The sequence below is a fragment of the Desmodus rotundus genome, chromosome 7 (genome assembly GCF_022682495.2).
Source record: "Desmodus rotundus isolate HL8 chromosome 7, HLdesRot8A.1, whole genome shotgun sequence".
Taxonomy (NCBI): domain Eukaryota; kingdom Metazoa; phylum Chordata; class Mammalia; order Chiroptera; family Phyllostomidae; genus Desmodus; species Desmodus rotundus.
In genome coordinates, this window is record NC_071393.1 from 15,641,422 (window position 1) to 15,661,227 (window position 19,806).

Consider the following 19,806-nt stretch of genomic DNA (forward strand, 5'->3'; position numbering starts at 1 on the left):
CGAATGCTTTTACAGCAACTTTACTTGTAGTTATCAAAAACTGGAAACAACCCAAATGAACTTGAAGAATGAATAAACAAACTGTGGTACATCCTACTTAGCAATAAAAAGGAATTACTGATACACAAAATATGGATGTCTCAAGGTGCATTATGATAAATAAAAGAAGTCTGACTCAAAAGGCTATATAATGCATGAATCCATTTATATGAAATTCTGGGAAAGACAAAATTATAGTAACAAAACAGATTAGTAGTTGTCAGACACTGGGGGTGGGAGAAGGGACTGACTCCAAAGGGTCAGGAGGAAATTTCTTGAGGTGATAAAACTATTCTGTATCTTGATCACAGTGGTAATCATGTGTTTCCAAAACTTGCAGAAGTGTATTCAAAAAGGGGGAGTATTACTGTATGTAAATTATACCTTAGTTTAAAAAAACTTTTAAACCACAGAATCTTAGTTACTGCTCTGAAAACAAGGACCAGATGGTACTTAAACAACCAAAGCAGGAACACTAAACCTTGTTAGATCTGCTTCCAGATGGAAAACTCCCTTCTATTAACATTTTGCCTAGAAATCTTAACAATATTTGTAAAATAGTCAAACTCCCTTAGGATTAAAAAGAAATATATTTTTAAAAGAAAACTACCTAATGTTTACATCCTGATGGTTTTAGAAGAAAATGAGCTTTTCAAGGAGGGAATAAAATCCAAGCAATAAACAGTAAAATCATCTTTTTCCAGAATCATGATGGTCACAACAAATGAGATTCCTCTCCTAGTTTGGGTTCAAAAAGCCAAAATTTTCCTTCATAAAACTTCTAAGAGCTTTATTATAAGATCTTAACATTTGCCTAAAATCTTTAAATGCTTTCACTCAATTAGGCAGTATAGCAAAGTGGTTAAAAGTTCAGGTTCAAGAACTCAAATACCTGGGGGCAAGTTATTTAACCTCATTTGGCCTCAATTTCCACATCAGTAACATTGGAATAATTACAGCTACCTCTCAGAATAATCCTAGACAATTAAATGAGTTAACACACATAAATCATTTAGAACAGTGCCTGGCATACTTATGTTAAGTTTCAATGAATGATATTAATAATCACCAGATATGTGTCCTTGGACAAATCATTTTACCTTTGTTTATCACAATTCTGCTCTGTAAGGTCAAAGACCTAAATTCAATGGCTTAAAAGTCTATCTAGTAATACTATTCTATATTCCTATAATTTTACCTGAATTGCAGCAAATCACCCTGCAAAAAAGGATGATTTTCTTTTGCACAGAAAAATTTGAGACCTAAATAAAAGTGACCTGCCCAAAGAAATACTAAGGTGAACGCACAGCCAAGATAAGGATATAGTATCCTGGGATTCCTCAAAACTGTCCTCTCCAAAAATCATTGCCCTCCATCAACTCCTTCCCTTCTGATACACACAGGTATGACAAACCAAAAACCCTCCAATTTACTCATTTTAAAAATTCATTAAGCTATACATTTGTTTTATGCAGTCTTCTGTATGTTTGTTTTATGTCATAACTTTAAATGGTAAAATATGTTTCATCATTAAGTGTATTGATTTAATAGAACTAGTAGAAAGTGAAACTAAAGGGAGATAAATTCAGCTGATTATGTTCATTAATAATTATTTTCAATTATGTTCATTAATATATTTAGGGTATCAGCTAACAATCTTCTATATTAATCTAGCCACCTGAATTACCACCTTTCCACTGCCTTAATTCAGGTCCTTATTACCTAATTCTGGGTACAGTAAAGATTCTTCATTGCTTTCCAATCTTTGCTTCCAAATATGTACATTGCTACCAGACACAACTTCTCCTAAATTGTCTTTGATCTCAAAAGCCTAAAAGGGTTCAGTACAGAAAATAAACAAAAATTCAAAAACTTTAATGATTTAATTTCAACATACTTTAGCAGACATACTTTACAAATTTATCTTTGAATCCTTGCTATCTTCTATTCAGTACTAGCAAAACTAAAACTATTCCCCAAATACAGCTTTGCGTGCCTTACCTATATAAAGATGGGACTCCTTCTAGCCTCCACTATGCAAATTTAGTATATTAATAGCTTTGTATTATGAAGCCATTCATCTCAGCACCTCTTACATAGCACCCATTTTGAACAGAGCTAAGACCAGGAATAAGAAAGTTACAAATATACCCATTGATTAAGCTCTAATATAAAGGCATAAATATTTATTACATGTAGTTCTATTCCCCAGGATTTTATTCTGCAGAATTATTTCTGTAGAAATAATCCTACAGTTGTTCAAAAGTATAAAATTCAAGAATATCCATCACAAATAGCACTTTCAAATGTAATAGGAAATGCCAAAAAAATCCCATCAGCAAGGGACCAGATAATTGTAGTGTGTCTATAAAATCTTTAAAAAAAAAAGAACTACATAGTCCTTAAAAATGAGGTAAAACTACATTTTGTGATAAGGTAAGATGTCTACAACACACTATTATTATTGGAAGAAGAGCAAACTGTGGATCAGCATGTACAGTGTTATCCTATTAGAGGGAAATTTTAAAATCGTAAGTAATTGAAAATAACTGTCAACGGGGGACTAAAATTGTGTTCTACTCACACAACTGGATTTTTAGCTATTAAAATAAATGAAGTATATATATTAACATAAATTTCAAGCTTTTCAATTGCAGAATATATAAGGCAGCATTTTTCAACCTTTTTCATCTCATGGCACACATAAACTAATTACTGAAATTCTGAGGCACACCAAAAAACATGTTATATTTTTTTCCAATCTGACAAAAAAAAAAAATAGGTGTAATTTTCATTCATTTATACCAGATGGCTATTGTGTTGTTATTTTTTTTAATTTGACAATCTGAGGGAAAGGAGGTCAGTGTCCCTGACTAAATAGTAAGTTATTGCATATTTTTTTAAAAGATTTTATTTATTTCTTAGAGGGCAAGGATGGGAGAAAAACAGGGGGAAAAAACACGCCCCCAACTGGGTACCTGGCCTGCAACCCAGGCATGTGCCCTGACCAGGAATCCAACCAGCAACCTTTTGGTTCACAGGCCAGCACTCAACCCATTGAGTCACACCAGCTAGGGCAGTTATTTCATGTTTTAAAAATTCTTGCAACACACCAGTTGAAAAATCGCTGTATTAAGGTACCGTATACATTATACTAGGACCTACCTTTATTACCTTGATTGCTCTTCAATTTTAATCTTATTCTTTAAAAAAATAAAGAGCAGATAATTACAAATGTCTTACCCCCAGAAAACTAACATTCTGAATTATCATCTGTTTACACAAGCATTTTAAAGACTATAATGTGCAGTAAACTAAGAGCAAAAGCTATCAGACCTTATCTAAACACTTAAACTCTATAGAATATATTAGAAAGATCTTCCTAAAGTATCACCAGATGAGTATATAAACTCACAGTGGCCCAACTCCCAACTGTATATTAACACCAAAATTCCAGTAAGACTATATTGTCATAAAAAGTATTTATCTAACTTTCAGTTCAAATTACATGTACAAAATCTGTATCACATAAATTGTAATAATCCCACTTGATATTTAAAACGCACACACACAAGGCTACAGAACTTAAATCCAAATGGCAAGTCAGCAGAATAACTGGGAATTCAGTCTGAGTCCTGTGTTTAGAGTTCATAGAATCTGATTTTTCTTTTTATGGCATCATTCACAGTGCTCAATGAGCTGATTAGGAAGAGAAAATTTAGATGGAGGTCCTCTTGTGTTTAATTATGATCAAAGCACAGACTGTCTCAGCCATAGTGGAGTTTACAATGAGACAGTTCAAATCAGCTTGCCTGCCCCATTCCTCCCACACTACTTCTAACAACTGCTCCTCTTAGGAACTGGAGCCAGTTAACTAGCCACCTTCCTTCTCACTGGTGACTTAAAATTCTGTTAAGACACCCAATGAAAACTAAAGACATTAAAATTCACTTTAAAATAACATCTTTTCCTAATTATAAGAGTAATACATGCTCACTATAGAAAACTGGGAAACTACAGAAGAACATAAACCTGAAACATAGTCACACTCTTCCACCAGCCAGAAATTAATCACCATTAATATATTCATTCCTGTCTTTCCAAGGTCTGTCTTACGTATAAAAGTACTAGTTCACTTACCAAACAGGATCTTAAGTTCAGCAAAACACAGGGGAAATAACATACTAATTCTCTGAAAGACTAATTCTCTTCAGTATTTTCAGAGTAAGCCAAACTATGTGTTCAGGGAACTAGAGAGAATGAGAAAAGTAAAGAGAAATCACACTTGCTCGTTTTCATTCATTCACCCCAATGGCAAACTGATGTCCATGTTTCAAGAATCATTATATACCCAAAGACTAATGAGTATGTTTCCTTTTTAAAGAGCAGTCTACTATATAAATAAACAATACACACACATATATATACAGTCTTGCCAGTAGGAGAAACACACACAGTAGAAGGAATTATTATATCAAGACTAAATTTTTTTGTCACCTTGAAGCTATCCTTAACAGAAAATAATGTCCTGGCCGGGTAGCTCAGTTGGTTAGAGCATCGTCCCAATACACCAAGGTTGCTGGTTCGATCCCACATCAGGGCACATACAAGAATCAACCAAAGAATGTATAAATAAGTGAAACAACAAAGCTCTCTCTCTCTTACTCGCACACTCTCTCCCCCCACCCACCTCTCTCTAAAATCAATAAATAAATTTTTTTTAAAAAACAGAAAAAGAATATCTGAAAGGCTAATGTAAAATTAATGACCTCTCCTACAAAAACATATTGTGTACACCAGATGAGGCAACAATCTACAGATAATGGTGAGTGTTGATTTTATTGTATAATGCAGTAACTTATTTACAGGTATAAATAAATAAGTAAGAGCTTAAACAGTCCATAAATACTGATAGCTTACTCTGTACCAGAAAATATATTAAGTGCTGGGGAGTGAAGGAGAACAGCCATCAGTACCTACTTCTGCAGTTTACAGTCTACCTCTTTAAATATGATGTCAAACACTAGGGAAATGGCCCCAAAGGTATCACAACATCCCTGAATAAATGATGCTCTCAAATCCTTATGAGGTTCTAAGATGTATTATGTGAAAGAACCTTATAAATCATACTACCTCAAGTAAAAAGGGATACCTGGAGTTTTTTCTAAAGCACCATATATAACAATCATCTTCAATATAAATTATCTCATCTTTTAACTGACAAAAAATAATCATTCGAGTTGCTCTTTTCATAGTAGCTAAGACTTCAATATTCTCTTTCTCTGACAACGACCCATAAGAAACTACTGAAATTAAGTTCTCCATGATGGGAGAAGAAAGGGAGACCCATTCTTCTAGTGCAAAAGCGCCATTTTCTGATTTTATAACTTACAGGGGGAGGAGGGGCAAATCAAAAGCAATTTATTCAAACTTAAGAAAAAGTTACCTTTTAATCTAAGATTCAACATGGAAAGTTTTGGCCTGAGAAAGCATTTTTTAAAAGTTAAAGGTTCAGGCTCTTCCAAATGGAATTAGAGTGATAGGTTAATTGTGGTAGTTTGCAAGCAAAGGAAAGCAAGTAGCAATTATTCATCCCTTTTACTCAGTCTCTAAGACTTAAGTCTTAGAAAATATGGATATGTTGTAACCAAACTGCTTTCCATAAAGTATAGAAATTTTAAAATATACTCTATACAATATCAGTTCTTCATATTTAAAAGAATACACTTAACTTTGTTTACTACCCTATTGTTTGCCCTTTTCAAATTCAGCCAACTCAACAATGACAAAAGATATCAAATTGATGCTTTGTGAGCAAGGTTTGTATTTTGGCCCTTATTGCAGACTTGACTCTCAACAGCATACTTTAGAAGTATCTCAACAAATACTCCTGTATTTGTTGAACAGTCCATAAATATTGGTAGCTATGTGTGTGTATTGTTTATTTATGTAGTAGACTGCTCTTTAAAAAGGAAACATACTCATTAGTCTTTGGGTATATAATGATTCTTGAAACATGGACATCAGTTTGCCATTGGGGTGAATGAATGAAAAGGAGCAAGTGTGATTTCTCCTGACTTTTCTCATTCTCTCTAGTTCCCTGAACACATAGTTTGGCTTACTCTGAAAATACTGAAGAGAATTAGTCTTTCAAAGAATTAGTATGTTATTTCCCCTGTGTTTTGCTGAACTTAAGATCCTGTTTGGTAAGTGAACTAGTACTTTTATGCGTAAGACAGACCTTGGAAAGACAGGAATGAATATATTAATAGTGATCAATCCTCTCTGTACTTTTAAAAAGTCCAAATAGTCCTGGCTGGTGTGGCTCAGTGGACTGAGCACCAGCCTGTGAACCAAAGGGTTGCCAGTTGGATTCCCAGTCAGGGCACGTGCCTGGGCTGAGGGCCAGATCCCCAGGTTGAGGGGGTGTGAGAGGCAACTAATCAATGTGTCTCTCACACATCAGTGTTTCTCTCCTACCCCCCCTCCCCTGCTCTCTAAAAATAAAATAAAATCTAAACCCTCTATTTCACCCCATGTGGTTTGTAACCAGTCTAAACACTTCACAATTACAGATTTATCTTATAGAAAAATGATAGGCATGGAACAAAATAAGAACAATTCTATTTCAAGTTAGCCTTCTTATCTTTATACCAATTCTCTCCAAGTATTAAGATTAATCAATATAATACCTTATATTTTGCCAGATTATTTATCTATAGATACTAGACAACTAAATGAACTTAAATTTCTATTCTGCAACTAAATTATAAAAGCATTAGCTACAAAAGAATTTAAATCTAGAACCCATAGAAATGAAGCAGGAACACGTGCTATTATCTCTCATAATGAAATTATTTTAAACATTGTGTGAAGACACAAGCAGGCACATAACAGACCCAGGCTTGGATATATCCAAGACAATGTTTTATAGTGGTCAGCCCCAGTATAATACAGTACCTCTGTCTTTACCAAGTGGTCCATTTAAGGGGAAAGAGTGAGTAAGAACATTAGCATAAATTTATATCTTAACTTCGTTCATTAAATCAACAGAGCTATGAAGTATTTTAGCCTTAAAAGAATAGCTTTAATTTAACCCAACTTCACAATTTCCGTGTAGTTTTTCATTTGTTTTATGCCTTCCTATCTTATAGGCATCCTAACTGCAAAGCCCAGGTACCAAGTCCCTGAGCAACTACCTCAAAGTTTTACCATAACTCAACAACCAGTAAATATATAATCATATATTTAAAATGGAAACAAAAGTTTCCCAAATCAATACATACTTTCACCATTTGTGATGTGCTGATATTTCTATTTCTTTTTTAATCCTTTTTAAAATCACCACATTGGTCAATGATGAGAACTCATATTGTCTTGAAGGAGATGATGACTTAAAATCACCACAATGACTTCATTACCCTATGATGTTGCCACCTCCCATATAGAAAAGATACCACAACTGCACACAGAATGTACTAAACTCCTTGGCCCTGCCACTGTCCACCACAGCTCCAATATAACAAAATGGGTGAAATCCAGCAAGTCCTGTTCCAAGTGTAAAACCTGGTACAAATATGAGACATCCCAGATCCCTCTGAAGTTCCCGCAACACTGTGACTATTCCTATCGACAGATGGGATGCAAGGGCTAAAAGGTTTCTCTAGGCAAAGTACAAAAACAGAAATCTTTTGTTGCCTATCAGTTACATTAGTAAATTCTGTACTTGAGAACAGGGAGCAAGTTTACCACTACTCCACAAACCAACTCTTCCAAGAAAATAAAACAAGATTCTACTGCAATAGGATTCTAGCATCATCCCCTACATTTTAGATTGCTTTCCATATACATCATTTCATTTGATCCTCCCTGACACACTGCGAGATAGAGAAGTTGCTCTTCTTTCTTTTCCTAATGAGGAAACTGAAGCTCAGAGGCCTTACGTGGCTTGCCAGAAACAACATAGCTAATGAGGAGCACAATTTAGGCTTGAACCCAGGATTTACTGATTTATCCACTCTCATGCTACAACAATTTTCATTTTGAACATCTGATAGAAATATGAACTTAAAAGGCATGTTAAGTTTTAGATACAAAAATGAAGATAAAAGCATTATATCGATATTGGTATCATAAAATTAAGATTAAAAGTAGTAATGAATGTTAATTTTGGTAGCCTCTAGATTTACTAGGAATTCTAGTTCAATTCAATACAGATTTGACCTCATAGTTTGTGTTTGCTCAACATTTCACTGATTGTAAAACTACATATAAATTCACCACAGAAAATTACAGAATTGGTGGACTGTAAGAAACAACTGTCCACATAAATTGCACAAACTTCCTCCAAACCATCCTTAACCTTGTGGCTTCACACTAAATTATGAAGTTCTCTATGTGAAATCCATTTTGATTTCATCACTAAGTGAATTACAACAGCATAAGCATGTTGTTTCTGCATAACACTTGCAATATGCACTCAATTTCCAGAGGACTTTCAGACAACATCTAAAATCCAAAAGCTTAAAAGCAGAATCCAAGCAAAATGTCCCTTTTTTAATTAAAAAGGTTCATTTACCTTTGAGATGAATACCAAATAATATAATTAAAAATTATTAAAGATTCACAGAATAAGGCTGAAAAAACTATTTGAGATCAACAAGTAGATGAGAAAATTGAAGCCCAGATAACTGACATTCCCGACAGCAATCACATGGTCAATAATGACACAAACTCTCTACCAATCTATGGTTTCCCATTATTTTAAATGTCTCCGCATCCAATAAAAGGTGATCCCAAAGAAAGTCACTAACACCTAAAATATGTAAGACACATTTTTTTAAAGACACATTTAAGACCCAAAAACTAGGGGACAAGATTGCATCCAATGACAGTCTTTAGAAAACAGAATCTCTTAAAGCACTCAAAGCTCCAAACCACATGAGCTAAAAACTGTCTCTTTAATCCAATGCAAGGTATCAAGTAGCTTTTAATAACTAACGTTGCTATCAACCACCATAACAGTTCTTTTCCCCATCTCAATACTACTCATTTACTCAACAAGTATCTAAGGACGTATTATGCTGGGAACTCCAGTTAGGTCCTAGAGACACCAAGGAGCTAAACAGACATGGCCTCTTGTTCTTGTAGTGCACAGCTGGGTACACCTCACATCCCCCTCTGCAATATGAATACTTCCTTCATAACTCAGCAGTCCACTTTACCACGTAAGGTGTTAACCAAAACTACAAGAGATTTAAAAACTGACTTTACCACTCCTCATGGCCTGGGGCAAGTTTCATGAACTTTTCACAGTAAACCTTCCTGGTTCACAACCCGTGTCTCAAAAGACTGCTAACTCACCCACTCTACCCTCACTTCACTAGAAACATGGCTTAGGAGCAACCATTATGCTTTGGGGGAAAGCACCTTTGATGGACCCCTTTGTGAGCCAGGAGACTTACTGCCTCTCCCTCCCTGCTTCTTTCCCCATACATGCCTGGATATACCTCTAGTCAAGAAACATCTAATTTACCAAGTGTGTTCATGAAGACATGCACAAATAACTTTTGGCAACAAATCTGTTACCCTACACAAATCCATTAGATTAGAAGATGCTCCATTTTCAGTTTTAAGTTTTTCACGTTTCCCCTTCTTCCCTACCTCTCAAGTTCTTAAGATCTATAAACAAAAAGCACTCTCACATAAGTTGTAATTAGTAAAAAATCTTTTGGAATACGAAAGGTGACCCAAAGCAGACATTCACAAACCTGGCTGACCAGAATCATTCAGGGAGCTTTGTAAGGATGGATTCCCAGACCCTTCCTTCACCTGGTCTTTAATTCACCTGGTCCTGTGTGAGGCCCAGGAAACAGCATTTTAGGCAATTTATACTGATGGCCAGTATTTAACTAGCTAAGTCCTGAACTAAAGAATCTGGCCTAAAAGCTGAGAAACTTGGGTCCTCCCATGGCTTGCCATTAACTACAAGTGGGGCTGCACAACTGTGCTGAGGGTCACAAGAACTGCTCTGGGTCATCTGAAAATGAGGGAGGTAATTAGAGCTGAAAGAGGCCTTCATAGCCCTGTCCAGGCAGCTCAGTTGGTTAGAGCGTCGTCCCAATACACCAGGGTTCTGGGTTCGATCTCCAGTCAGTGCACACACAAGAAGCAACCAATGAATGCATCAATAATCGGAATAACAAATCGGTGTTTCTCTCTCTCTCCCCCCACCACCCCTCTGAAATCAGGTTTTAAAAAAGCTGGATATTTGAAAGAGGCCTTCATAAGCAGCCAATCTAAAATTCTAGAAGCTAGTCTAATTTGCCTAAGTACTGGACTAGGTTTACCCAAAACAGTGTCATTCTGCACAAAAACAATATGGATCACGATTCTCACCCTACAGAAAGTGTCTTGAATCTGAAGAGGAGAGGTCCTGGCCAACTCTCAATGTACAAATCACAAGCATCTTACGTAAAAAAAAAAAAAAAAAAAATTCATCTCCTGTAATTCAACCCATGCCTCCATGGCATCACTGTCACATTATGAGAAACTAAGTTGAACCTCAACTAGAAAAGTATGCGCACTTTTTTTCATTGTGAAAAAAACAGATCCTATCAGATAACAAAGTGGATATCAAGATACTAAAACAGTCAAGAATTTAGGCCTTGCTCTGGAAAAGACACCTAAACATCAATACCTAGCAGTAGTAGCTCCTGTGCAAATCTTGTAGGTGAGATTACCAGACCCAAAAGGAGTTTAGTCAAGTGGAACTGACCCCATTATTTTCCCACTGAATTTACCCCATTATTTTTAGGTAGCTTTTCCAGCCCAAAGTACAAGCAACGATACGATCTTAGTGGTCCCAAGCAGCACAATGCAATACATCAAGCAGCATGATCTCCACCTAAGAAATAACACTGTAATCTTTCCCTGAGCTTTCTCAACCGCCTCCGAACCATCCTTCCCACCCAAGTACTAGCAGGTCAGGAGAATGCCCAGCTACACAGTCAGCGGCCACTCCTCCTTCCCACAAGTCCCAGGCCCGCACCGCTCACCACAGGGGCTCCGCTGGCCCCCGGCCTCAGGCCTCTCGCCACGGCAGAGTCCCAAATCCCCGGTCCAGAAGAGGGGTGCACACTCACCTCCCGAGGGTCCGCGGACATTTACCCGGACACTCCGGGGGTAGCGCTTCACACCCCTAAACCTATGGGCCCGTCCCGCCAGGTCCGGGAAGGCCGCCCCGGCCCGGGAACCCACTCCCCGGTGCCGAGGGTCCGGGCCGAGCTGGGCCACTGGGTTCCACTCCCCGCGCTTTCCCCTGGCGGCGGCCGCCGCCGCCCAGAAAACCCTTCTTCAGGCCACGCACGCTCCACAGCCCCCCGCGGGCCGCCGCCTCCTCCACAGGGTGACAGCCGCCGCTCCCGGACCGAGTCCGGCCCCTCCTACAGCTCCTCCTCACACCCGGAGGAGAAGGGGGGGGCGGGGAGCAGTGGTGGGCTTCTTACCGGGCGGCAGGACATGGCGAGGCCCGCCACGGCACGGCCTCCTCCGCCACCCCACGAGGCTCCCAGCCAGGGCCGGCGGGGGGCAGCGCCAGGGCCCCTGGAGTGTCTCCTCGGGGTCCTCCTCCGTCGCCGCCGCCTTTCACAACCACAACAACATGGCGGCAGCGGCCACACAGAGCGCGCTCCCGACACAGAGCCGGCCGCAAGCGGGGGCGCGCGCGCACGCTCGGGCCTTCGGCTCCGGGTCGGGAAAAGAAGGCGGGCCGTCGCGGGGTTGGGGGGGCGGGGCCCGAATCGTTGGTCACGCCCCACGAAGGGCGGGGCTTTAGACCTTAGGAATGCCCGCGGTGATCGAAAAGCTGATCGAGAAACCCAGGTGGAGGAGGGAAAAACAGGTGGGAAATGGGCGAACAAGAAAAGCCAAAAGTGATCCTACAGATTTTTAAGAGGCATCTCCTAGCTCTGTATCTCTGAACAAGACAATGCCTCACTCTACTTAATCAGTGAAATAGAACATTAGTACATAGTATATTTCACCTGTAGTTGTGATAAGGTTAGAACTAATTTAATATAAGCATGTAAACTTAGTGTGCTCAAGGTTCTACTTATAATACTGTTTTTGAAATAGTATAGTTTGACTACTTAAACTAAAGCTTAGCGGAATAAAGTGACTTTTCAAATAAAAATAAATTGTAACCCGTCTGCAACAGCCTGCAGAATTCTACATACCAGTACTGAATTACCTTAGGCCCTAACAGATTTACCTCCTCAGAATTGCATTTTAACATTATACCCTTGACTCTACTAGAAAATGGCTGAGAGGACCAGTAAAATGAAATCTGTCCTTGCATCTGTTGTATTGTTTTTTTCACAGTACTCTCTGCAATAATTTATCCATTTTTTCCTGTTTGTTCCCTTTCTATCCATTCCCCTGTAAAAGCTAGTTGAAGATTAAGGATCTGGTTTGTTTTGTTCATCATGTTATTATCACCAGCACCTAGAATTACACATAAGTAGTAGTGGGCAGTCAAATTTCTTGATTAATAGTTAATATTTATTTATACAGTTCATCTAATTGAATTTTCACAGCTATAATAGGGGCTGTTGTTATCTCCATTTTACAGATGAACAAGCTGCAGCACAGTTCATCTAGCTGCACTAAAACAAAATTCAAATCCAAACCCAACTGACAACAAAAACTATGCTGTACTGCACACTTCATGGCATTGTCCCCTGAAATGAAATCTCACACAAGAAATTACATTCTAGTTCAAAGTTAAGAAAGGATTTGCTCTCCTCCCACAGAAACAGGTGTGCTCCCTTTCTGATAATTAGTGTCATGCAGCTGATTGTGTGTCTTTTCACCTTGGCTTCCAGAAGCCCAAGCTAAATTTGAAGCTCTGTGGTGGCCTATTGTTGGTCCTTTGGAATCACATACTAACAGTGGTTTTTCCTTCCAGCCTGAACTTTGCACTTTCATTTTTTTTCTTTTTTTAATCTTTTTTCTCTTTTATTTATATTTGCTGTCCTCATTTCTCCTTTCTGTTACATGATTATAGCCTTTATGGAATGAGAGAGGAAAGAGTAGGTGCAAAGGATAGATGAATATCAAATAAAATACAGGGTTTCCCACCTGTTTCTCCAGGTTCCCATCAGTTTCCTTCCCCTCTGGGCACAAGTTCTGCTACCCAAACCTTTGCTCAAGTAAAGGCTGAAGGATGGGTTTCCATAGTTGGGTGGCCTCTGATTAGATAAAAGCTAACACTTGTCTCTAGAACAGCTTACCCAATGAGGAGGCTCAGGGCAAAGATTCAGCCAATCCCACAGCTCCCCAGGAATCCACAAGGAGAGGGCAAATTGTTGGCATGTCATTTTGGCCTGTCTTCAGGCTGAATATCACCATGTTTGATTTTAATCTAGACTAAGGAATTTTAAAATGAATCTTCAACTAATATATAGGATGCAGGAGGTATTCCTCTGTGCTCATAAAATCACTATTTGTGCCTCCTTGTTCTCATAATCACTAACAAGATTGAACCTTAAGATGTGTTGATGCTGTATGAGTGCTTTACATGTATATCTAACGTAATTTTAACAACCCAATGAGTAGGTTTTGTTACTCTCCCCCATCTTACACAGGAGGTATAAAGATCAGGATTTGAATCCAAACGGTTTGATTCCCAGAGCATACTTTGAAACTTCATACTGCACTTCATTTCCACTACTGCCCACCTGCTTACTGTTAGGGCAGACCTTAGCAAATTATCTCTACATAAGAAAGAGAAAACCTCTGCCTGGCCCTGAAAACTCACTTAAAAGGAAAAAAACCTAACAAGGAACAATGGAAAGGAATCCTGGTCTGAGTCTAAAAGACAAATTTTAATCATAGTGACTCCACTTGTTCTTTATTATCCTTTTCTATGCCTCAGTTTTCTCCTTGGCCCTGTGGGATCTTAATCACTACGTTACTCACCTCACAGAGGTGTGTAAGGGTTCTTTAAGGTAGTGAGTTTGGAAACTTTTTGTACCCTATGAAAAGTCAAACCAATGGATGGGATTTGGGGGGACTTTGGCTGAAAACAAAGCCCTAAATTTTGTGTGGTGAATAAAGAAAAGAGATAGAAAACTAATCCAGGCTCAGTGAGGGCTTCTTGCTACCCTATTTCTCCTGTGACGGGCCCCCTCTACTCCTCTAAATTCCTCCCCTCTTCCTACTACTACCCTTTCAGCCTTCTTTCCCCTGCTATCTTCAAAGCCGAAAATGTTCTTCCAGCTGCTCAGGGACTCTTTGAAGTAGCCTAAGACAGATGGAAAGATTGATTGATGGAGGCTTCCCAAGGTCAAGCGGGCCCCTGGAGGGCCCAAAACACAGCCTTCGACAAACTAGGTCCTGCTGCTTAATGGTAAAAGTCCCTTCCCCTTCAGTGGGTGCTTTGTGTGGTTTACCCCCAAACTCTCATAACCCTTCCACGTCTCTGACCTCCTAGCCCAGAAGACAGGGTAGCTGGGACTCTCAGCTTTTGAGGAACCACTTGCCCAGGGTCAGATAGAAACAAGAACTGGACCCACATTTAACTGATTCAAATCTCCGGGGATCCAGGTGCCACACTGCACCTCTACTGCTGGGGTGGGTCAGTTCAACTCAAATTCGGCATGGAGCGGTGGTCTTCAAAGTGTGGTCCACAGGTCCCTAGGGAGGCCCAAGACTCTTTCAGGGACCGATGTGGGTCAAACTATTTTAATAATAATACTAAGAACTCATTTGTCTTTTTTTAACCAAGTTGACATTTGAACTGATGGTACAAACGCAGCGGTGGTAAAAATCAATTCAAGGCAGTGGTCCCCATCTGTACTAACAGCTATCGTCATCTTCTTCACTAACATGCACTGATATTCAACAAAATGCCAGTTTCACTTAAGAATGTCCTTGGCAAAGCAATAAATCAATTGTACTGACTCTAGATCTGTTTAATAGTCTCTGTGATGAAATGGAAATTACACATACAGCACTTCATTTCACTGTTTTATTCAGGCAAAATTCAACTAGCATAAAATGAACCATTTTAAAGTATAGTGACACTTAGAAGATTCACAATATTGTGCAACCATAACCTCTACCCAGTTCCAAAACACTTGCATCACTCTATAATAAAACCCCAGTCTTGGCTGGTGTGGCTCAGTGGATTGAGCATCGGCCTGTGAACTGAAAGGTCACTGGTTCAATTCCTAGTTCAGGGATCATGCTTGGGGTGTGGGCAGGTCCCTGGCTGGGGGCATGTGAGAGGCAGTCAACTGATGTTTCTCTCTCACATTGATTTTCTCTCCCTCTCTTTCTCCCTCCCTTTCTCTCTCTCTGAAGATAAATAAATAAATAATCTTTTTAAAATATAAAATAAAATAAAACCCCATACCCATTCATCAGTTACTCCCCACACAGAAAGCACTTTTGCTATGTGCAGAAGTATGATGGTTGTCTCAAGGAAAAGCACTTGTGTGATTGTTTGAGTTGCAAGCTGAACTAGCCTCTCTTTAGAGGGGAAAGGGGATAAAAAAAAACCCTTATTTTTACTTGAAAGAATGGTCAACATGCAAACTGTAGTTATTCAGACTTGTGTATTTGGCAGACAGTTTCTAAAAACTGTGTAAAATGACCTTGTCACATGAAGTAAAACAGCTGATAGTATTTGTTGCCAATGGTAAAATTCTAGCTTAATTAGAATCTTGGAAAACTTGAATGGTCCACCATGAACTTGACAACTTTCCAACCCCTAATGTCTTTTCTTCTTGTGGTAACATTAACAAAAGTCCATTTTTGATATTGTGTATGAAATGTGCCAACATTTGGAAGAGCTGTGTAACCCAGTGAACCAATATTTTCCAAATGACCAATGCATCATGTTACCAAATCATGTATGAATAAAAGATCCATTCAAAGTGCAAGATAAATCAGTGATTTTAGTATAACTGAGTACAAAAAATTCATTCATATTAATCTATGCAACTAAACTTTAAGAAATTATAGTTATTAAGTTTTAGTGTAGTATTAAATAACAATAACCACAATTATCTTAATTATATGAGGTTGGATTATCTTCAACTAAAACAAATAGCCACAGATAATGCAGAAACAGATATGAGAATGCAAAATTATTCTATTAAGTCAAACTCTAAGGAGAATTGCAAATATGTAAAACAATACCATTGTTCTTACTAAACATTTTTGTGTTGAAAAATTATTTTTCATAAAAAATGTTAATTTATAGTAACATGTCATTGGTTTATAATATTTTTTAATCGTGTTATTTTTATAAATGAATAAATAATTTAATATTTTGTCAGTTTTCATTCCTAGCAAGTAAATATCAATTGACATAACTTACGTAAGCAAGAGCTTTTTAGGGTTCTCAGTAATTTTTTTAAAACCAACAAGTTTGAGAACCAATTTAAATATTCATTGGAATTTCTCAACCACAAAGGCATTTTTAGTTGGTACATAGATTTTTTTTAATTTAAATAGTTATGTTTAATATATTTGGAAAAATATAGCATCACAGATCTCTTTGCTTAGAATGAAGCTAAATTTTCTTGAAATGATTAATTGGTTTAAAGAAAAATATGAAGTATACATTAGTGCAAAGCTGGTATGTCAAAAATTAATGAGGATAGTACCCAAAGGACTAGATTTGGAGAAACACTCAAATAGTGATTGAGTTTTTAATTAGGCAGACCTGCCACTAGACTTTACTATGTGGGTCATTCCATCCAGAAAATGAATTACTGTGGGGGTTAAGTGAGTGACCACATGCGCAGTCATGCTCAGCAGAGGTGCTTCCTCCCCATTCTCCCAGGGAGAGGTGCCTGGCAGCCTAATGTCAGGGATGGCCTACTGCAAGGGGAGGTAGGAGGCCTGGATTCCTGACCCAGCTGACTCATTGTCTGACCTGACCCCACCCTCAGGGCCTCAGTTTTCTCATCCAAAAATGACAGGGTAGGATGCTATCTTTTCGGAGCCTCCCAGTCTTACCTACCATCCTCTGATTAAAGGATCCAGCCTCTCCTTATTTGATTATTACTTCAAGAATCACAGAATTGAAGCTGGAAAGAACTCAAGAACTCCAAAAGTCTCCCACGTATTCCCCCAACCCCCCAATTTCAACAAGTAAAGAAACTGATACCTAGAGAGGTTAAGCAAGTTGCCTAGTCACATGGTGGGGATTGGGGTGGGGGGGATGTTTGCGGCTAGGTACTGCCCCAGGATCCAGTGGGGAAATGAGCACGCTTCCTCTATACTTTGATAAATGACTTAGGTGTTTGGTGGTTTGGACACCCCTTCATGCCTTAACAAATAACCCGCAATTCTGCTGGGAATAGAAAAATCAGTGCTGTTTGGTTGGGAACACTATGTTAATGTGATTGATGGATGGATGGATTGCTTCTGCATTACTAAATCCACCTTTGAAATACCAGTCACCCCCCTCTAAATTCCCCAGGGAAGTCAGAAGGTATGAAATTAACAAGAACAGGATAGAAAGGGATTTCAGGGGAGGTGGACCATGGGGGAGAAGGGAGGCTTTTCTTCCTCCTCTCCACCTCCCCTGCCTGTCTACTCCCTCTCCCCTACCCTCCACTTAAAAGACAACACACTCGTTTCAGCGCCCAGCTTGCTCTACCCCAAGCTTCTCTGCAGCCTGGGCCAACTCACAGCTACAAATAGAACCAGAATCCACTGAAAATAGCTCCTCCTCCCTTCTGCCCAGAATTTCCAAGTGCTGGCAGGGATGCCCTGCCCCCACCAGCCAGGCCCCAAGCAGGGAACTCAGGTAGAAAGAAACACCAAGGCCACATTTTGGGACCGTCTCAGGAACAAAAGCCCCAATAAGAGCTGACTTTTATTAAGTACTGGCTCAGTGCTGATACCACTGGAAGCTTTAGCTCTCAGCAAACCAGTGAGAAAGGCCCAGGAGATGAACCCATCATGCAGGTGAGACTCCGAGAGGAAAGGAGCTTGCCCGAGGCAGGAGGTGAAGCTGGAGTTCACATGGTTAACCACTGCATTATGCTCCCCTCTCCTTGCAAGGCCTGTGTACCAACTAGCTTCAGATCCCTGAGGCAGTGGGGAGCTCCTGTCTTTCAGACCCTCCTTTAACAAATGGGGAAACCGAGATTCAGAGAGAGGAAAGTCTTGCCCAAAGGCGCTCTGTAAACAAGTAAATCAAGTACCCAGGTCCCTCAGCTTAGAGGCCAATGTTTTTTGCAGAGGTTGGAGCAAACAGAGGCTCCCTTGTTCCTTTTATGTAGAAGCCCCATGGGTCTTTTTCTTTTTTCCTTCTCCCCCCCCCCCCCCTGCATTTCAGCCTCCTCCCATTTCCCACCAGAGCAGAGAGCCCGCCCCAGACACCCGTCTGGCAGCCAGGCATCCTGAGATTACCTCTTCTTCCCCCTCTGCTCCGGGTGTTTAATGTTCTAGGGGAAGAGAGCAAACAGCAGGGCATAAATCATGGGTGACACAGGCTGGCTTTCTCTGCTGAATATGAAGCAGACAGGACCCAGCAATGGAAGAGAAGTAGCAGGGATTTGGTGGCTCATTTAAATCCAAGGTCCAAAAGCACACATTTCTCCTACCAGTGAGAATGAGGTAAATTTTTCTCTACCCCAGATCTCATTTGTTATAAAATAATTGTCCGAAACAGTCTTAACCTCTACAGTGATGACAAGAAAGACTAGAATGAGGCCATGGACGCTCTGGCCACAGAAGAATTAAATTATTTAAGATGTGATCAAGGGGTATGAAATAGAGTCTCATACCTAGTGTCAGAGGATTTCAGTCCCATTCCCAGCTCCGTTGCACTTACATGGAGTCTGTGGAGCTGCCTCTATTTCCCCAATGTGTCTGAAAATCTAGGAGTCCAAAGAGTGTGCACACTTACTCAATCTCTTTGTTTATTACAAATGCTTATTTAGTAGCCACTTTGTCTAGACACAGGGGTGTCCAAACTGCAGCCTGCGGGCCACACGCATCCCAAGACGGCTATGAATGCGGCCCTCGTAAATTTACTTAAAACATTATGAGATTTTTGTGTGTGTGTGAGTAAGTGTCAAAATGTATTTAATGTGTGGCCCAAGGCAACTCTTCTCCAGTGTGGCCCAGAGATGCCAAAAGGTTGGACACCCCTGAGAAGCATGCTAAGCTTTGCAGATACAACAGTGTCCAAGAGCCTTCCTGGGACTTATAGTCCAGATGGGAAGACAGAGTTAACAGGAGGCCAGGTCAGTGTGCTGATGGAGAAGATACAGGATTTATGGCAACCGGTAGGAAACCTACCTTAGTCTTACAGGGGTCTAGGTAACATTGATACAGAAACTGGAAGGGTACAAGTTAATCAGGCAAAAGTCAAGAGAAAGGGTGGCCCAGGGAAAGGAAACAGCACATGCAAAGACCCAGAGACAAAGGAGAGCCAACCTATTTGCTGAACCAACCAACTGGAGCAAGTATAGATTTATTTCGGCATCTTTTTGTGAGGCTGGCTTACCATTCTAAGACTGGAATCTTGCTGAAATTCCATGATTTAGTGCTATGTTAATCATAGAGTGTAGGCTGAATTCCATAATGGTTGCATTCTTTTAATATTACAAATTCCTTCATCAGCACCTCTAGGAAATAATCAACCCTGTTCCAGCAAATCCCTGTATGTTGACAGATCCTTTTATTGGCTGTATTCCATCTGTCTCCGTGAGTCCTACATTCTCGACTTTTTAAGGT

General features: G+C 39.5%; 1 protein-coding gene and 1 pseudogene across 6 annotated transcripts in view; one reads left to right on the forward strand and one right to left on the reverse strand.

Annotated features, from left to right (window-relative positions):
• Positions 1-11,752, reverse strand: part of MTMR3 (myotubularin related protein 3) — a 115,964-nt gene extending 104,212 nt beyond the window's left edge. For 3 of the 6 annotated variants that reach the window (XM_024566574.3, XM_045200949.2, XM_045200948.2), the window contains exon 1: positions 11,547-11,751. The gene's annotated coding sequence lies outside the window, so the exon portion shown is untranslated. Of the gene's footprint in view, positions 1-11,183; positions 11,467-11,546 lie in introns of those variants that run through there. The other 3 variants (XM_045200947.2, XM_045200944.2, XM_045200945.3) reach the window with 2 other exon arrangements.
• On the forward strand, positions 7,390-7,475 carry LOC112310941 (small nucleolar RNA SNORD115; annotated as a pseudogene).
• Positions 11,753-19,806: the final 8,054 nt, after the last annotated feature.